Below are 17,868 nucleotides of genomic sequence, written 5' to 3'. Positions count from 1 at the left end.
TATCCACATTTACAAAAATGAAAACTCAATAACTTTCAGTTCAGATATTTTTTCAAGGAAAAGACTGAATATTCTATCAAATTAGTCTTAAATTAACTTTTAAAATAAGCAAATTAAAACAAGTAGAAGGTATGGCTAAAATATTGAAATGATAATATACATGTTTAAACCCTTAAATGTAAGTATGGTGTGTTACAATCAATGTCACCGATGTGTAATCCTGGTAATACTAGCTCGGCATAGAGAGATCTCTCTTTAGCTCGATTGGTTGAGCGTAAGACTAGTAAGCCAGAAGTTCCAGGTTCGATCCCTAGGGAGGCCCTTGATTTAAATTCAATTAATCATGTGCTCTGTGTACATATGTATTAATCTTTTTAATGAGTTGGACATCTGGCACTTCATGCGGAGATTGTCTGTTGGCTCACAATGATGCCCATCCTTTGTATGCATCTTCATGAGTCGTCTGACCACTGTATCTTCAGATGGGAGGAGGAGGAAGTGTAAATCTTCTGAAGAGAAGCGAAGAGGGGAGCAGTGATGACTCAGCAACAATACCTTGATCCATCGGAGGCAGACGTTGTGCCACATCAAGTCTGACGAGCTGCCTTACACTGTCGTAGGGTACCAGAGGGACAAAGGAAACCACTGAGCTGATCAGCGCCCTATATCATGTCCATGGATGGTGACAGGGACTAGACATCCTGGAGTACCTTTGTTTGACAGTGTCAGGATGCAGGAAATTTGGGCTAAGCAGCAGCCGCATGTAGCTGTGTCTCCAGGATCCTGATGGTGTTCAGCCCTGTACACCAAAGTTGTGCACTGTCAGGAAAGTGGTGTGTGCTGTGCCCAAGTACCGTTGTGCCAGAGGTTCCACTTCACTGGAGAGTTTTCATCTTCACCGAACAGGTTTATTCCAGGTAAAAAATCATAAAATCATTTATTCTTGGATAATCATAAAAGCTAAAAATCATTTGGTTCAGGTTTTCATTTTGTTCAACGTCCGACATAAGGTAAACCACTTAACACTCGACCACCATGGCCCCAGTTATTCAGTATTACCAACTATATGTTTGTCTATTTGGTTTTTAGTCAGGCTGTTCTTCATTATCTAAATCACAGTCAAATAGATATATAATGATAATCTTAATCATGCTCTTAGACTGTAAACAGTGCATAACAAAATTAGTACTGTATGTTAATCTCTTGAGAGTTGACAACAATTCTTTGGAAATATTCATGTTTTAAATGTTTATACTAAAAGGCATTCAGTGGTGGAAATATATAATGTGTTTGAGCAGATAATATTATTTTTCAGTCTAATATCTGTTGAATGTATTAATCTAATTTTAAATTCTGTTATAGGTACTCTTGCAGCGACGTAAACTTCCAGGTTTACATGCTGGATGGCATTTATCGCTGGAACCAGGACAGACACAGAGTGGCAACAACTGAGCGGGAAGGGCAAGGGCCCGCTGTCATATGATGGTAGTTTGCCGCCACTCTGTTAACCGTCTATCACAGGAAATCCTGGGGAAAGACTTGAGTGCAAACTTGGCAGTACCTGGAACGTACACAGGTACATAGAATAATTTCTTTTTATGCTTTACTGTGGCGTCTGGCATCCATCGTCAACAATTGACTTCTCAGAATTAAGCAAAAATTGATAGGAAGCATCCCTGTGTGGCTGGTATTCAAATTTATACAAATGATGTGGCTGACCCCAAGGAGCTCAGGGATTGGGCAAAAGCGAGCATTTGACTATATTGGTATGAAAGACTTAACCAATATAGAGTAACAGAGCACACGATTAATTAAATTCAAATCACTGCCTTCACTAGGGATAGAAACTAAGACCTCTGGATGCTAGACTTTATGTAGTATTTACCGAAGTACAGAGGATTGCTGGGCATCAAATGATTAACAAACACATTCATGGTGTGAAAATAGTGGTCTTCGTTTCAATGTTTTTGGCTGGAATTGGGTGCAAAATTCTTTACTTAACAGAGGAACGAATGTAATTATTGTGACAGCAACTGGTGTGAATGACAATTAAGATTATTCAAATGAAGGATCTTAACCTTCTTTCATGCACATGAGTCAAATATCCTGAGATATTATACATGTAAAGCAAAGCTCACTTTTAAAGATTCTGTAGTTTTAGCATGAAAGCTCATTTGTCATGGTAGTTAAAATATCCCTATAATGGTATTAATATATTATATTCTTTTTTATATTTCAGGTGAACTCATCGGCTTGGAATATTTATATTCTCAGTCAACTGGTGTCCTGTTGCAATACCTGGCGACAGTCAAATCCATTGAGGAGGATACCATGGAGGATGAGGAGTCTCGTGAGGAGGATGAAGGGTTTGAGGAATCCTTGGTCTTTGAGGATCTGACCATCCCTTCATTGAAGGCAGCAGCACCTCAAACAGCAACTCCTACCAAGCCCCTCTTGGAGATCCCACAGAAGAGGAGTAACCAGGAGCTAGTGAGAGGTTTGTATTAATCTTATACCAGAACAGGATCTAATTGCCTTATGGTCCAGGAATCACCTGTGTGGACTTCGCATATATTTCCTTGAATGTGTGATGAACAGGCTTATGATAGAAAATGGAGAAAGATGATCCTACAAAACACATATCTCCATGGGGATGCATTAAGCTAATTATAAAGTTACTAAGTTACTGTTATGTATTTCATTCATATTGAAGCAATTAAGAGTACAAGGTACTGAAATTAATATATTTTTAAGAAAATGATCTTATAATAATTAATTTTGTGGTTAAAAAAAAAAAACAAAAACCCCCAAACCCAAATTGGGCCCGTAAGGTTTGTCCCTTACTGGCCAAATTCCCCCCGGGGGGGGTTTAAGCTTTAATTGGAAAAAATTATAAACCTTTTATATAAAAGTTTTTTTTTTTTTTTTTTTAAATTACCAATTAAAGCCCCAAAATTCAAATAATTTAAAAGTTTAAAAAAAAATTTTTTTGAAAAAAAAAAAGGTTAATTTTAAATTTGGAATTTTAAAAAATATTTTTTTAAATTTTCTTTTTTTTCAGTAGTTCCCCCCAATGATTGTGGATTATCAGAAACAAAAAAAAATTTTAAAAAAGTAATTTCAGATAAGGGTTTTTTTTTAAAAAGTAAGTGTTTAATAAAAAGGGGGTTTTATATGGGTAAGGATAATTGAAGAAAAAAAAAAGTAAAATAAGGGGGGTTAAAAAATTGGAAAAAATTTTTTGGGGGGGTTAGAAGAAAAAAGGTGAGTATAATAGTAAGGGAAAAAAATATGGGTATTGAATGAAAAGAGAAGGTTAGGAAGGAGAGTGGGAGGGGGGGGTAGGGTAGGGTGGGAGGTGGGTAGAGATTTAGGTCGGGTAGGGGAAAGTAGAGTTAGAAAGTAGGGTTGGGGGGGGGGGTTTGGGGGGGTTTGGGGTAGGAGAGGGTTTTTGGGGTAGGGGGGGGGTGGGTGGTGGGGGGGGTTTTGGGGGTGGGGGGGGGGTTTTGGGGGGGTGGGGGGTTTTTTGGGGGGTTTTTGGGGTTTGGGGGGGGGGGTGGTGGTGGGGGGTAGGGGGTTTTGGGGGGTGGTGGGTGGGGGGTAGGGGGGGGGGGGTGGAAAATTGGGGGGGTTGGGTGGGTGGTTTTGGGTGGGGGGGGGTTTGGGGTAAAAAGGGTTTGGTTTTGGTGGGGGGGGGGGGGTGGGTGGGTTTGGTGAGGGTTGGGTGGGGGGGTAAAGGGGGTTTTGGTGGGGGTGGAGGGGGGGTTAAAAGGTTTGGTGGGTGGTGGTGAGTGGGTGGGGGGAAGAGAAAATTTTGGGTTTTGGGTGGGAGGGGGGAAAGGGGGTAAGGGGGAGTAGGGTTTAGAGTGGAAAAAAGGGGGTTTGGGGGGAAATAAGAGGTGGGGTTTTAGTAGGGGAGAGAAGGAGTGATAGGAAAAAAGGAGGAGAGAAATTGGGGTGGAGGGGGTTTGGGGGGGGTTGGTGGTGGTGGGGGGTGGTGGTGGGTTGGGTGGGGGTGGGGGGGTTTGGGGTGGTTGGGGGGGGGGGGGGTGGGGGTTTGGGGGGGGGTGGGGGTGGGGGGTGGGGTTTTTGGTAGAGTGGTGGGGGTGGTGGGGGGGTGGTGGGTGGGGGTAGGGTGTAGGGGGGGGGTTGGTGGGTGTGGGTGGTGGTGGGGGGGTTTGGTGGGGTTGTTGTGGTGGGGGTTGGGGGGGGTTTTTGGGGGGTGCGTTTTCCTTTTTTTTTTCGCCCCCTTTCCTTTTCCCCTTCTCCCCGCCCGGGGTTTCCTTTTTTACCCGGGGGGGGGCCCCTGTAAAAAGGACCACTGGCTTGGGACCAAAGACTTTAAAAAAGGGGAATTTCCCCAAAGGCCCCAAAAGGGTTTTCGGACGTTAAAACCCAAAAAAAACCCAAAAAAGGGGGTAAAAAAATTTAAAAATTTTTAAATTTTTGGGGGAATATTTACCCCTTTTATTAATTTTTATTTTAAAAATTTTAAAAAATTTTTTTTAAAAATTTTACCTTTAATTGTTTTCAAAATTTTTTAGTTGGGGGGTTAATACAAAATTTAAACCCAAGGTAAGGGGGGGGGTTTCAACAAAGGGGGAAGGACGAGACACAATTTTTCTTTATTCTTGTGTTACCGAAATATTCTTGAAAAATAAATTAAACTGTCTTTTTTTGGTGTCTATGGTCGATATTGATGCCAGAGCTTTGCAAACAAATGTCATTTTCATTTTGTGCGCTAGCATGTTTGTTTGCAAAGCTCTGGCATCTATATCGACCAAAGACACCAAAATAAGACAGTTTAATGATTATATTTACATTCTAGACATATTCGTTTTGTTATTTTTGAAAATTAAAATTGATTATAGCTGGTCATGTGCATTTACTTTGTTTATTTGTAGAGCTGTCCTTGGGCCAAACTCCACCAGAGCAAACTGGCCAGATTGCAACAGGTATGTGGAGGCTACTGTGGAGAAGTTGTTGCTCTGCTACCCAAGTGACAGGCGTATCAAGAATGCTCCATTCATGTCACGATGGACACTAATCAAGGAAGGCTATTCCAGGATCCAGTTCCTGATTACATCCAGCAGAAGGGTCCTGGATAGCACTGATATTCAGCTTCCGAGTCTCAACCAGAAGACTATTCAACAGTGGTAAGTTTAATGACCCATTGCATGAAATGTATGATTGAGACAACTTTTGTATTGCATAGAAAACGTTCTTTGTCAACTGTGGGCATGCTACCATATACACAGTCTGTGGTATTGTCTTTTCCATTAAATTTATCTTCTCAACCTCAGAACTCCAAAATCAATAATTTCCATCTATTGTTGGATCTCCATCCTATTACTTCTATGTAATCAATCAAATAAATGTTATAGTTGGTACCTATATTAAACTTAGGAGTCTTGGGGTAGATGTTTTACTTGAATGGTTTGAAGTAGAATCTCATGGCTATTCTAAAGAAATCATCATGGTATAATAAGTTGTAACAAGAATGGTTTCAGCCTATTTTAACTGTGACCTTTATGTAGGTCATGATTATTCATTGACCTAACTTGGTAGCTCTTCTTCCCAGTATAATTCAGGCCAAATATCAGGTCTCTGGGGCTTTCTGTTATTCATCAGAAGTCATTAATAGGTTTAAATATACTTGACCCCTGTGACCTTGAATAATGCCAAGGTAATTAACTTGGACAACATTCTCAGCCCTTCCTCCCAGCATGCTGCAGGCCTAATACTGGTTCTCTGCGACTCTTGGCTGTTTAAAGGGCTTTTACTTAGGGCTTTTGGGAGCCATTAATAGGCCTTCGGGCAGGTGAGCTAACAAAATTGAGAAAATTCTCACATTTATGTTGAACACTTTATTTGATTTAAACAAAAATCATTTACAACTAATTCTTTGCTTTAGGTACAACAAAAAGGGGAAGGAGAGGGATCTCAAGATCCTAATGCAAGGCATTGATCTTCCATCAGCTTCTATGACTGGACAAGGAGCACCAGCACCAAAACCGAAGCCAGTGTCTTTGCAGTCTGGACAGACTCCTCCCTTCCGGTTTCAGTGTCCACCTGATACTGCTGGCATGGCCAAGCTAAAGAAAAGGATTGTAAAAGCGCCATTAACACCAGCTTTGCTACGGCCAATCCTCCCTATGCCTTCTTCACCTGCCTCTGCACCTGTACAGTTCCAAGTGATAGTGACACCACCACTGCCCACATCAATGGTACCAACTGTACAGCCAGGACAGAAGAGGAAAGCTGTGGATGCAGGGATGGCCAAGAAAAGAAAGACCGCAACTGTCAAGTGCCCTAAGTGTGGAGAAGAGAGAACACCTCCCACTCACCAACAATACATGGGCTTCAGATACTGTGGGAAGACAGGGACAAGTTCCTTTGATGAATGGAGGGCAAGTTTGAAAGAAAAGGGTGTTGCCAGGAAAAAGAAAGATCCGCAGTAGAGCCATGTGGAGTCTGCAGAAGGGCAGCCAGTTTCAACAGTAAAGCCTCCTCAGTCATCTGTTGCTACCATACATTTATATGTAGGACAATTTGTGGAGCAAGAAATGGTAGCAACAAAAGCCATAAAAATTTTTAATGCTGCCTGCTGTATGACAAATATTTCTTTCAATATTGTGATACAGTAGAAGGTTCCAAGCCCTTGCAAAAGCAGAGGAAACTTTTTTATGACTTTCTTAACTTATTCCAAATCTGTCATATATGTTGATATTTCTATGAAATTGAGTAAACAAATGTTGGTTTTTCATAAATCTGAGTCATATAGCAAGTTCTGCAAAGAAGAAAAAGCTTCCATAGTTCAACTGGAAAGAACAATTTCCTTCTTTTTGGAAAGAGATCCGAGTTCAAATCTCGGTGGAAGTAATACATATTTGCAGTTCTTGATATTTTGTAACTATTGTCATCAAATGGATATGTTCTTAACAACATTTCTGTTTGAAAAGATCAAAAGAAAAACAAGCGAATGACTGAAAAGAAGATTGAATGAACTAGTTAACACCTATAGAGTGTGTTTCATAGAAAATTTGTTCGAAAAGATCAAAGATCATACAGATTTTCTATGAAACACAAACTCTATATGTGTTAACTAGTTCATTCAATCTTATTTTCAGTCCATCATTTGTTTTTCCTTTCTTTTCTTCAATTTTTCTTTTTTCTTCTTCTTTCTTCTCTCTCTCTCTTCTCTCCCTTCTGCTTTCTTCTCATCCTCTCTTCTTTGTCTCTCTTTCTTTCTTTTCTTCCACTTCTTTCTTCTCTCACTCTTCTTTTTTTCTCCCTCTCTTTTTCTCTCCCTCTTTTTCTCTCCCTCTTCTTCCTTCTCTCCCTCTCTTCTTTTTTCCCTCCCTCTCTTCCCTTTCTTTTTTCTTCTCTCCCTCTCTTTCTTCTTTCTTCTCTCCCTCTCTTCTTTCTTCTCTCCCTCTCTTCCCTCTCTTCTTTCCCTCCTTTCTTTTCTTCTTTTCTCTCTTTTTCCCTCTTTTCTTTCCTTTTTTCCTTTTTTTTTGATGGTTCAGCTGTGGAGACTAATGGGCTATGGCCTTAGCTCAGTCGGTAGAGCACGAGACTCTTAATCTCGGGGTCGTGGGTTCGAGCCCCACGTTGGGCGTCAATTTTTATTGCCCGTAAATCTCAATGATATTATTTAGCTTATATATAGCTTATATTTAGTTGACAGGAAGTTACACTATGTAGCTATCAACTACACATGAAAAGTCGTCTGCACAACACGTTTCCGAATTATCGTTAAGCAAGTATTATAGCAGAATTCTTTTACAATATATAGTTCTTCGAAAACGTGGAAAAAAGCGTTTATATGAGAGTTAAACGAGGGGCATATAATGTATTAGTTTTGTTTCTGTTCTCTCTAGCAATAATTAGTTAAAAAGAAAGAGGAAAAAAAATCCCGCGAGCCGGAGTCGAACCAGCGACCTAAGGATAGCTTTGAGATTTACCACTACAGTCCTCCGCTCTACCAACTGAGCTATCACGGGTGACATACATCCTTAATGAGACATTTTTTCTAAACGTCCATCAACTCGAATGGCAAATAATCAGCGACCAGGAAGTTGACGTTCCGATATGGATCTATCTCACGAAAATCGGACGAGTAACGCCAATAGATTAACAAATGTCAAATAGTTTAGCCAAATTTGATTCTCACATATCCAATGAAATAATGAGATATCATCTGCATTGACACTTCTTGGTGAAAAATAGAATTGCTAAAAACATTGCCTACTTTACAGAGGTATTAAAAAAGGATGAAGACCAATGACATACAATGTGACTACAATTGTCAGTAAATAAAACAACTTTATCGACAATGTTGCCATAAAACAATGCCTATTGTCTCTGCAATTTTATTCAATCTATTCAATCGGAGCAATCACATAGTTCGTACGTCTTACAGTATATGCGTCGGTGGTGTAACGGTCAGTCGATCCGGGTTCGACTCCCGGCCGACGCACATCACATATATATTTTTTTGGTTATCATCCTCACGTTTCTAATGATAATGGTTTAAAGTATTTTGATGCATCTATCGTCCTAAGGTATTTCAAAATATTCGAAATGAAATTGATACATTCACAGCAAAGCAATAAAGTCGGTAAACAGACATCATATATACGGTTTTTTTAAGATAAATCTTTATCACGTACTTTCCACTGAACTGCCCAGCGATAGACTTGAGTTTTACATTTGATTCAGTACTAAACTCTGAGTTAACTATCCACTCCGTCTGTCTTCTTTATGAGAACATCATAGACCGAAAGATTAAACGCAGTAATATTCAACGAAAGTGACAAATGTCTGGATGAGTTGTCCAGTTTAAGGACAAGTAAGTGAATCAAACGATTTCAAAGGTAATAGCCGCGACGGAAACGCCTCTCGGCAATTTACTAATATACTAATCCGCTGAACAGGTATCGACGCATCATCAATTGTATTTTGTTGTTGTTTCCTTTCGTTATTACATTCGCGAACAATTTGTTGCATTTGATGTAGTAATCACAGTTACACAAGTGTTAAACCTCTGCGTTCACACGTTAGAACTTTTTTTTCAGAATCCGCTAGAACTTCCATTTTCTCCAATTTTATACTGAAAGGTATTAATCGTCCACCAGGATTGTTGATTCACTTGTCAAATATGCCTTATACATACGGGATAAATATGGCGGGAAATCGTAACAAAGACCTAGATATTGGCGGGAAAGAAGAGCCAGCGTAGAAAATGCAGGTAACTATACGTTGACAACACCAATAGCATTGTTCTTTCGATATCTGTCGGATATTAATCTAATCAATACATATCGAAATACTTTCCAAAGTGTAACTTTGTTTTCATTTATCATTTGGAATTGTTTACGCATCGAGAGTAGTAAACAGTAAATGTTTAATAACAGCCCGGCTAGCTCAGTCGGTAGAGCACGAGACTCTTAATCTCGGGGTCGTGGGTTCGAGCCCCACGTTGGGCGTCAATTTTTATTGCCCGTAAATCTCAATGATATTATTTAGCTTATATATAGCTTATATTTAGTTGACAGGAAGTTACACTATGTAGCTATCAACTACACATGAAAAGTCGTCTGCACAACACGTTTCCGAATTATCGTTAAGCAAGTATTATAGCAGAATTCTTTTACAATATATAGTTCTTCGAAAACGTGGAAAAAAGCGTTTATATGAGAGTTAAACGAGGGGCATATAATGTATTAGTTTTGTTTCTGTTCTCTCTAGAAATAATTAGTTAAAAAGAAAGAGGAAAAAAAATCCCGCGAGCCGGAGTCGAACCAGCGACCTAAGGATAGCTTTGAGATTTACCACTACAGTCCTCCGCTCTACCAACTGAGCTATCACGGGTGACATACATCCTTAATGAGACATTTTTTCTAAACGTCCATCAACTCGAATGGCAAATAATCAGCGACCAGGAAGTTGACGTTCCGATATGGATCTATCTCACGAAAATCGGACGAGTAACGCCAATAGAATAACAGATGTCAAATAGTTTAGCCAAATTTGATTCTCACATATCCAATGAAATAATGAGATATCATCTGCATTGACACTTCTTGGTGAAAAATAGAATTGCTAAAAACATTGCCTACTTTACAGAGGTATTAAAAAAGGATGAAGACCAATGACATACAATGTGACTACAATTGTCAGTAAATAAAACAACTTTATCGACAATGTTGCCATAAAACAATGCCTATTGTCTCTGCAATTTTATTCAATCTATTCAATCGGAGCAATCACATAGTTCGTACGTCTTACAGTATATGCGTCGGTGGTGTAACGGTCAGTCGATCCGGGTTCGACTCCCGGCCGACGCACATCACATATATATTTTTTTGGTTATCATCCTCACGTTTCTAATGATAATGGTTTAAAGTATTTTGATGCATCTATCGTCCTAAGGTATTTCAAAATATTCGAAATGAAATTGATACATTCACAGCAAAGCAATAAAGTCGGTAAACAGACATCATATATACGGTTTTTTTAAGATAAATCTTTATCACGTACTTTCCACTGAACTGCCCAGCGATAGACTTGAGTTTTACATTTGATTCAGTACTAAACTCTGAGTTAACTATCCACTCCGTCTGTCTTCTTTATGAGAACATCATAGACCGAAAGATTAAACGCAGTAATATTCAACGAAAGTGACAAATGTCTGGATGAGTTGTCCAGTTTAAGGACAAGTAAGTGAATCAAACGATTTCAAAGGTAATAGCCGCGACGGAAACGCCTCTCGGCAATTTACTAATATACTAATCCGCTGAACAGGTATCGACGCATCATCAATTGTATTTTGTTGTTGTTTCCTTTCGTTATTACATTCGCGAACAATTTGTTGCATTTGATGTAGTAATCACAGTTACACAAGTGTTAAACCTCTGCGTTCACACGTTAGAACTTTTTTTTCAGAATCCGCTAGAACTTCCATTTTCTCCAATTTTATACTGAAAGGTATTAATCGTCCACCAGGATTGTTGATTCACTTGTCAAATATGCCTTATACATACGGGATAAATATGGCGGGAAATCGTAACAAAGACCTAGATATTGGCGGGAAAGAAGAGCCAGCGTAGAAAATGTAGGTAACTATACGTTGACAACACCAATAGCATTGTTCTTTCGATATCTGTCGGATATTAATCTAATCAATACATATCGAAATACTTTCCAAAGTGTAACTTTGTTTTCATTTATCATTTGGAATTGTTTACGCATCGAGAGTAGTAAACAGTAAATGTTTAATAACAGCCCGGCTAGCTCAGTCGGTAGAGCACGAGACTCTTAATCTCGGGGTCGTGGGTTCGAGCCCCACGTTGGGCGTCAATTTTTATTGCCCGTAAATCTCAATGATATTATTTAGCTTATATATAGCTTATATTTAGTTGACAGGAAGTTACACTATGTAGCTATCAACTACACATGAAAAGTCGTCTGCACAACACGTTTCCGAATTATCGTTAAGCAAGTATTATAGCAGAATTCTTTTACAATATATAGTTCTTCGAAAACGTGGAAAAAAGCGTTTATATGAGAGTTAAACGAGGGGCATATAATGTATTAGTTTTGTTTCTGTTCTCTCTAGAAATAATTAGTTAAAAAGAAAGAGGAAAAAAAATCCCGCGAGCCGGAGTCGAACCAGCGACCTAAGGATAGCTTTGAGATTTACCACTACAGTCCTCCGCTCTACCAACTGAGCTATCACGGGTGACATACATCCTTAATGAGACATTTTTTCTAAACGTCCATCAACTCGAATGGCAAATAATCAGCGACCAGGAAGTTGACGTTCCGATATGGATCTATCTCACGAAAATCGGACGAGTAACGCCAATAGATTAACAAATGTCAAATAGTTTAGCCAAATTTGATTCTCACATATCCAATGAAATAATGAGATATCATCTGCATTGACACTTCTTGGTGAAAAATAGAATTGCTAAAAACATTGCCTACTTTACAGAGGTATTAAAAAAGGATGTAGACCAATGACATACAATGTGACTACAATTGTCAGTAAATAAAACAACTTTATCGACAATGTTGCCATAAAACAATGCCTATTGTCTCTGCAATTTTATTCAATCTATTCAATCGGAGCAATCACATAGTTCGTACGTCTTACAGTATATGCGTCGGTGGTGTAACGGTCAGTCGATCCGGGTTCGACTCCCGGCCGACGCACATCACATATATATTTTTTTGGTTATCATCCTCACGTTTCTAATGATAATGGTTTAAAGTATTTTGATGCATCTATCGTCCTAAGGTATTTCAAAATATTCGAAATGAAATTGATACATTCACAGCAAAGCAATAAAGTCGGTAAACAGACATCATATATACGGTTTTTTTAAGATAAATCTTTATCACGTACTTTCCACTGAACTGCCCAGCGATAGACTTGAGTTTTACATTTGATTCAGTACTAAACTCTGAGTTAACTATCCACTCCGTCTGTCTTCTTTATGAGAACATCATAGACCGAAAGATTAAACGCAGTAATATTCAACGAAAGTGACAAATGTCTGGATGATTTGTCCAGTTTAAGGACAAGTAAGCGAATCAAACGATTTCAAAGGTAATAGCCGCGACGAAAACGCCTCTCGGCAATTTACTAATATACTAATCCGCTGAACAGGTATCGACGCATCATCAATTGTATTTTGTTGTTGTTTCCTTTCGTTATTACATTCGCGAACAATTTGTTGCATTTGATGTAGTAATCACAGTTACACAAGTGTTAAACCTCTGCGTTCACACGTTAGAACTTTTTTTTCAGAATCCGCTAGAACTTCCATTTTCTCCAATTTTATACTGAAAGGTATTAATCGTCCACCAGGATTGTTGATTCACTTGTCAAATATGCCTTATACATACGGGATAAATATGGCGGGAAATCGTAACAAAGACCTAGATATTGGCGGGAAAGAAGAGCCAGCGTAGAAAATGCAGGTAACTATACGTTGACAACACCAATAGCATTGTTCTTTCGATATCTGTCGGATATTAATCTAATCAATACATATCGAAATACTTTCCAAAGTGTAACTTTGTTTTCATTTATCATTTGGAATTGTTTACGCATCGAGAGTAGTAAACAGTAAATGTTTAATAACAGCCCGGCTAGCTCAGTCGGTAGAGCACGAGACTCTTAATCTCGGGGTCGTGGGTTCGAGCCCCACGTTGGGCGTCAATTTTTATTGCCCGTAAATCTCAATGATATTATTTAGCTTATATATAGCTTATATTTAGTTGACAGGAAGTTACACTATGTAGCTATCAACTACACATGAAAAGTCGTCTGCACAACACGTTTCCGAATTATCGTTAAGCAAGTATTATAGCAGAATTCTTTTACAATATATAGTTCTTCGAAAACGTGGAAAAAAGCGTTTATATGAGAGTTAAACGAGGGGCATATAATGTATTAGTTTTGTTTCTGTTCTCTCTAGAAATAATTAGTTAAAAAGAAAGAGGAAAAAAAATCCCGCGAGCCGGAGTCGAACCAGCGACCTAAGGATAGCTTTGAGATTTACCACTACAGTCCTCCGCTCTACCAACTGAGCTATCACGGGTGACATACATCCTTAATGAGACATTTTTTCTAAACGTCCATCAACTCGAATGGCAAATAATCAGCGACCAGGAAGTTGACGTTCCGATATGGATCTATCTCACGAAAATCGGACGAGTAACGCCAATAGAATAACAGATGTCAGATATTTTAGCCAAATTTGATTCTCACATATCCAATGAAACAATGAGATATCATCTGCATTGACACTTCTTGGTGAAAAATAGAATTGCTAAAAACATTGCCTACTTTACAGAGGTATTAAAAAAGGATGTAGACCAATGACATACAATGTGACTACAATTGTCAGTAAATAAAACAACTTTATCGACAATGTTGCCATAAAACAATGCCTATTGTCTCTGCAATTTTATTCAATCTATTCAATCGGAGCAATCACATAGTTCGTACGTCTTACAGTATATGCGTCGGTGGTGTAACGGTCAGTCGATCCGGGTTCGACTCCCGGCCGACGCACATCACATATATATTTTTTTGGTTATCATCCTCACGTTTCTAATGATAATGGTTTAAAGTATTTTGATGCATCTATCGTCCTAAGGTATTTCAAAATATTCGAAATGAAATTGATACATTCACAGCAAAGCAATAAAGTCGGTAAACAGACATCATATATACGGTTTTTTTAAGATAAATCTTTATCACGTACTTTCCACTGAACTGCCCAGCGATAGACTTGAGTTTTACATTTGATTCAGTACTAAACTCTGAGTTAACTATCCACTCCGTCTGTCTTCTTTATGAGAACATCATAGACCGAAAGATTAAACGCAGTAATATTCAACGAAAGTGACAAATGTCTGGATGAGTTGTCCAGTTTAAGGACAAGTAAGTGAATCAAACGATTTCAAAGGTAATAGCCGCGACGGAAACGCCTCTCGGCAATTTACTAATATACTAATCCGCTGAACAGGTATCGACGCATCATCAATTGTATTTTGTTGTTGTTTCCTTTCGTTATTACATTCGCGAACAATTTGTTGCATTTGATGTAGTAATCACAGTTACACAAGTGTTAAACCTCTGCGTTCACACGTTAGAACTTTTTTTTCAGAATCCGCTAGAACTTCCATTTTCTCCAATTTTATACTGAAAGGTATTAATCGTCCACCAGGATTGTTGATTCACTTGTCAAATATGCCTTATACATACGGGATAAATATGGCGGGAAATCGTAACAAAGACCTAGATATTGGCGGGAAAGAAGAGCCAGCGTAGAAAATGCAGGTAACTATACGTTGACAACACCAATAGCATTGTTCTTTCGATATCTGTCGGATATTAATCTAATCAATACATATCGAAATACTTTCCAAAGTGTAACTTTGTTTTCATTTATCATTTGGAATTGTTTACGCATCGAGAGTAGTAAACAGTAAATGTTTAATAACAGCCCGGCTAGCTCAGTCGGTAGAGCACGAGACTCTTAATCTCGGGGTCGTGGGTTCGAGCCCCACGTTGGGCGTCAATTTTTATTGCCCGTAAATCTCAATGATATTATTTAGCTTATATATAGCTTATATTTAGTTGACAGGAAGTTACACTATGTAGCTATCAACTACACATGAAAAGTCGTCTGCACAACACGTTTCCGAATTATCGTTAAGCAAGTATTATAGCAGAATTCTTTTACAATATATAGTTCTTCGAAAACGTGGAAAAAAGCGTTTATATGAGAGTTAAACGAGGGGCATATAATGTATTAGTTTTGTTTCTGTTCTCTCTAGAAATAATTAGTTAAAAAGAAAGAGGAAAAAAAATCCCGCGAGCCGGAGTCGAACCAGCGACCTAAGGATAGCTTTGAGATTTACCACTACAGTCCTCCGCTCTACCAACTGAGCTATCACGGGTGACATACATCCTTAATGAGACATTTTTTCTAAACGTCCATCAACTCGAATGGCAAATAATCAGCGACCAGGAAGTTGACGTTCCGATATGGATCTATCTCACGAAAATCGGACGAGTAACGCCAATAGATTAACAAATGTCAAATAGTTTAGCCAAATTTGATTCTCACATATCCAATGAAATAATGAGATATCATCTGCATTGACACTTCTTGGTGAAAAATAGAATTGCTAAAAACATTGCCTACTTTACAGAGGTATTAAAAAAGGATGAAGACCAATGACATACAATGTGACTACAATTGTCAGTAAATAAAACAACTTTATCGACAATGTTGCCATAAAACAATGCCTATTGTCTCTGCAATTTTATTCAATCTATTCAATCGGAGCAATCACATAGTTCGTACGTCTTACAGTATATGCGTCGGTGGTGTAACGGTCAGTCGATCCGGGTTCGACTCCCGGCCGACGCACATCACATATATATTTTTTTGGTTATCATCCTCACGTTTCTAATGATAATGGTTTAAAGTATTTTGATGCATCTATCGTCCTAAGGTATTTCAAAATATTCGAAATGAAATTGATACATTCACAGCAAAGCAATAAAGTCGGTAAACAGACATCATATATACGGTTTTTTTAAGATAAATCTTTATCACGTACTTTCCACTGAACTGCCCAGCGATAGACTTGAGTTTTACATTTGATTCAGTACTAAACTCTGAGTTAACTATCCACTCCGTCTGTCTTCTTTATGAGAACATCATAGACCGAAAGATTAAACGCAGTAATATTCAACGAAAGTGACAAATGTCTGGATGAGTTGTCCAGTTTAAGGACAAGTAAGTGAATCAAACGATTTCAAAGGTAATAGCCGCGACGGAAACGCCTCTCGGCAATTTACTAATATACTAATCCGCTGAACAGGTATCGACGCATCATCAATTGTATTTTGTTGTTGTTTCCTTTCGTTATTACATTCGCGAACAATTTGTTGCATTTGATGTAGTAATCACAGTTACACAAGTGTTAAACCTCTGCGTTCACACGTTAGAACTTTTTTTTCAGAACCGCTAGAACTTCCATTTTCTCCAATTTTATACTGAAATGTATTAATCGTCCACCAGGATTGTTGATTCACTTGTCAAATATGCCTTATACATACGGGATAAATATGGCGGGAAATCGTAACAAAGACCTAGATATTGGCGGGAAAGAAGAGCCAGCGTAGAAAATGTAGGTAACTATACGTTGACAACACCAATAGCATTGTTCTTTCGATATCTGTCGGATATTAATCTAATCAATACATATCGAAATACTTTCCAAAGTGAAACTTTGTTTTCATTTATCATTTGGAATTGTTTACGCATCGAGAGTAGTAAACAGTAAATGTTTAATAACAGCCCGGCTAGCTCAGTCGGTAGAGCACGAGACTCTTAATCTCGGGGTCGTGGGTTCGAGCCCCACGTTGGGCGTCAATTTTTATTGCCCGTAAATCTCAATGATATTATTTAGCTTATATATAGCTTATATTTAGTTGACAGGAAGTTACACTATGTAGCTATCAACTACACATGAAAAGTCGTCTGCACAACACGTTTCCGAATTATCGTTAAGCAAGTATTATAGCAGAATTCTTTTACAATATATAGTTCTTCGAAAACGTGGAAAAAAGCGTTTATATGAGAGTTAAACGAGGGGCATATAATGTATTAGTTTTGTTTCTGTTCTCTCTAGAAATAATTAGTTAAAAAGAAAGAGGAAAAAAAATCCCGCGAGCCGGAGTCGAACCAGCGACCTAAGGATAGCTTTGAGATTTACCACTACAGTCCTCCGCTCTACCAACTGAGCTATCACGGGTGACATACATCCTTAATGAGACATTTTTTCTAAACGTCCATCAACTCGAATGGCAAATAATCAGCGACCAGGAAGTTGACGTTCCGATATGGATCTATCTCACGAAAATCGGACGAGTAACGCCAATAGATTAACAAATGTCAAATAGTTTAGCCAAATTTGATTCTCACATATCCAATGAAATAATGAGATATCATCTGCATTGACACTTCTTGGTGAAAAATAGAATTGCTAAAAACATTGCCTACTTTACAGAGGTATTAAAAAAGGATGAAGACCAATGACATACAATGTGACTACAATTGTCAGTAAATAAAACAACTTTATCGACAATGTTGCCATAAAACAATGCCTATTGTCTCTGCAATTTTATTCAATCTATTCAATCGGAGCAATCACATAGTTCGTACGTCTTACAGTATATGCGTCGGTGGTGTAACGGTCAGTCGATCCGGGTTCGACTCCCGGCCGACGCACATCACATATATATTTTTTTGGTTATCATCCTCACGT

At 38.5% G+C, this 17,868-nt stretch overlaps 12 non-coding genes across 12 annotated transcripts; 6 read left to right on the top strand and 6 right to left on the bottom strand.

Moving 5' to 3' along the window:
- The first annotated feature begins 7,551 nt into the window (after positions 1 to 7,551).
- Positions 7,552 to 7,621, top strand: Trnak-cuu. The gene has a single exon. It is a non-coding gene; the product is annotated as a tRNA-Lys (tRNA).
- A 295-nt stretch (positions 7,622 to 7,916) lies between these two features.
- On the bottom strand, positions 7,917 to 8,006 carry Trnay-gua. The gene is given in 2 exon segments: positions 7,917 to 7,952; positions 7,970 to 8,006. It is a non-coding gene; the product is annotated as a tRNA-Tyr (tRNA).
- Positions 8,007 to 9,418: 1,412 nt separating this feature from the next.
- On the top strand, positions 9,419 to 9,491 carry Trnak-cuu. Its single transcript has one exon. It is a non-coding gene; the product is annotated as a tRNA-Lys (tRNA).
- Positions 9,492 to 9,786: 295 nt separating this feature from the next.
- On the bottom strand, positions 9,787 to 9,876 carry Trnay-gua. Its single transcript is given in 2 exon segments — positions 9,787 to 9,822; positions 9,840 to 9,876. It is a non-coding gene; the product is annotated as a tRNA-Tyr (tRNA).
- A 1,412-nt stretch (positions 9,877 to 11,288) lies between these two features.
- Trnak-cuu lies at positions 11,289 to 11,361 on the top strand. Its single transcript has one exon. It is a non-coding gene; the product is annotated as a tRNA-Lys (tRNA).
- Positions 11,362 to 11,656: 295 nt separating this feature from the next.
- Positions 11,657 to 11,746, bottom strand: Trnay-gua. The gene is given in 2 exon segments: positions 11,657 to 11,692; positions 11,710 to 11,746. It is a non-coding gene; the product is annotated as a tRNA-Tyr (tRNA).
- Positions 11,747 to 13,158: 1,412 nt separating this feature from the next.
- On the top strand, positions 13,159 to 13,231 carry Trnak-cuu. Its single transcript has one exon. It is a non-coding gene; the product is annotated as a tRNA-Lys (tRNA).
- Positions 13,232 to 13,526: 295 nt separating this feature from the next.
- Positions 13,527 to 13,616, bottom strand: Trnay-gua. Its single transcript is given in 2 exon segments — positions 13,527 to 13,562; positions 13,580 to 13,616. It is a non-coding gene; the product is annotated as a tRNA-Tyr (tRNA).
- A 1,412-nt stretch (positions 13,617 to 15,028) lies between these two features.
- Positions 15,029 to 15,101, top strand: Trnak-cuu. The gene has a single exon. It is a non-coding gene; the product is annotated as a tRNA-Lys (tRNA).
- Positions 15,102 to 15,396: 295 nt separating this feature from the next.
- On the bottom strand, positions 15,397 to 15,486 carry Trnay-gua. Its single transcript is given in 2 exon segments — positions 15,397 to 15,432; positions 15,450 to 15,486. It is a non-coding gene; the product is annotated as a tRNA-Tyr (tRNA).
- A 1,411-nt stretch (positions 15,487 to 16,897) lies between these two features.
- On the top strand, positions 16,898 to 16,970 carry Trnak-cuu. Its single transcript has one exon. It is a non-coding gene; the product is annotated as a tRNA-Lys (tRNA).
- Positions 16,971 to 17,265: 295 nt separating this feature from the next.
- Trnay-gua lies at positions 17,266 to 17,355 on the bottom strand. Its single transcript is given in 2 exon segments — positions 17,266 to 17,301; positions 17,319 to 17,355. It is a non-coding gene; the product is annotated as a tRNA-Tyr (tRNA).
- Positions 17,356 to 17,868: the final 513 nt, after the last annotated feature.

This window comes from Pecten maximus, unplaced genomic scaffold, assembly GCF_902652985.1.
Source record: "Pecten maximus unplaced genomic scaffold, xPecMax1.1, whole genome shotgun sequence".
Lineage (NCBI taxonomy): Eukaryota > Metazoa > Mollusca > Bivalvia > Pectinida > Pectinidae > Pecten > Pecten maximus.
This window is presented reverse-complemented; position numbering and strand designations above follow the sequence as displayed.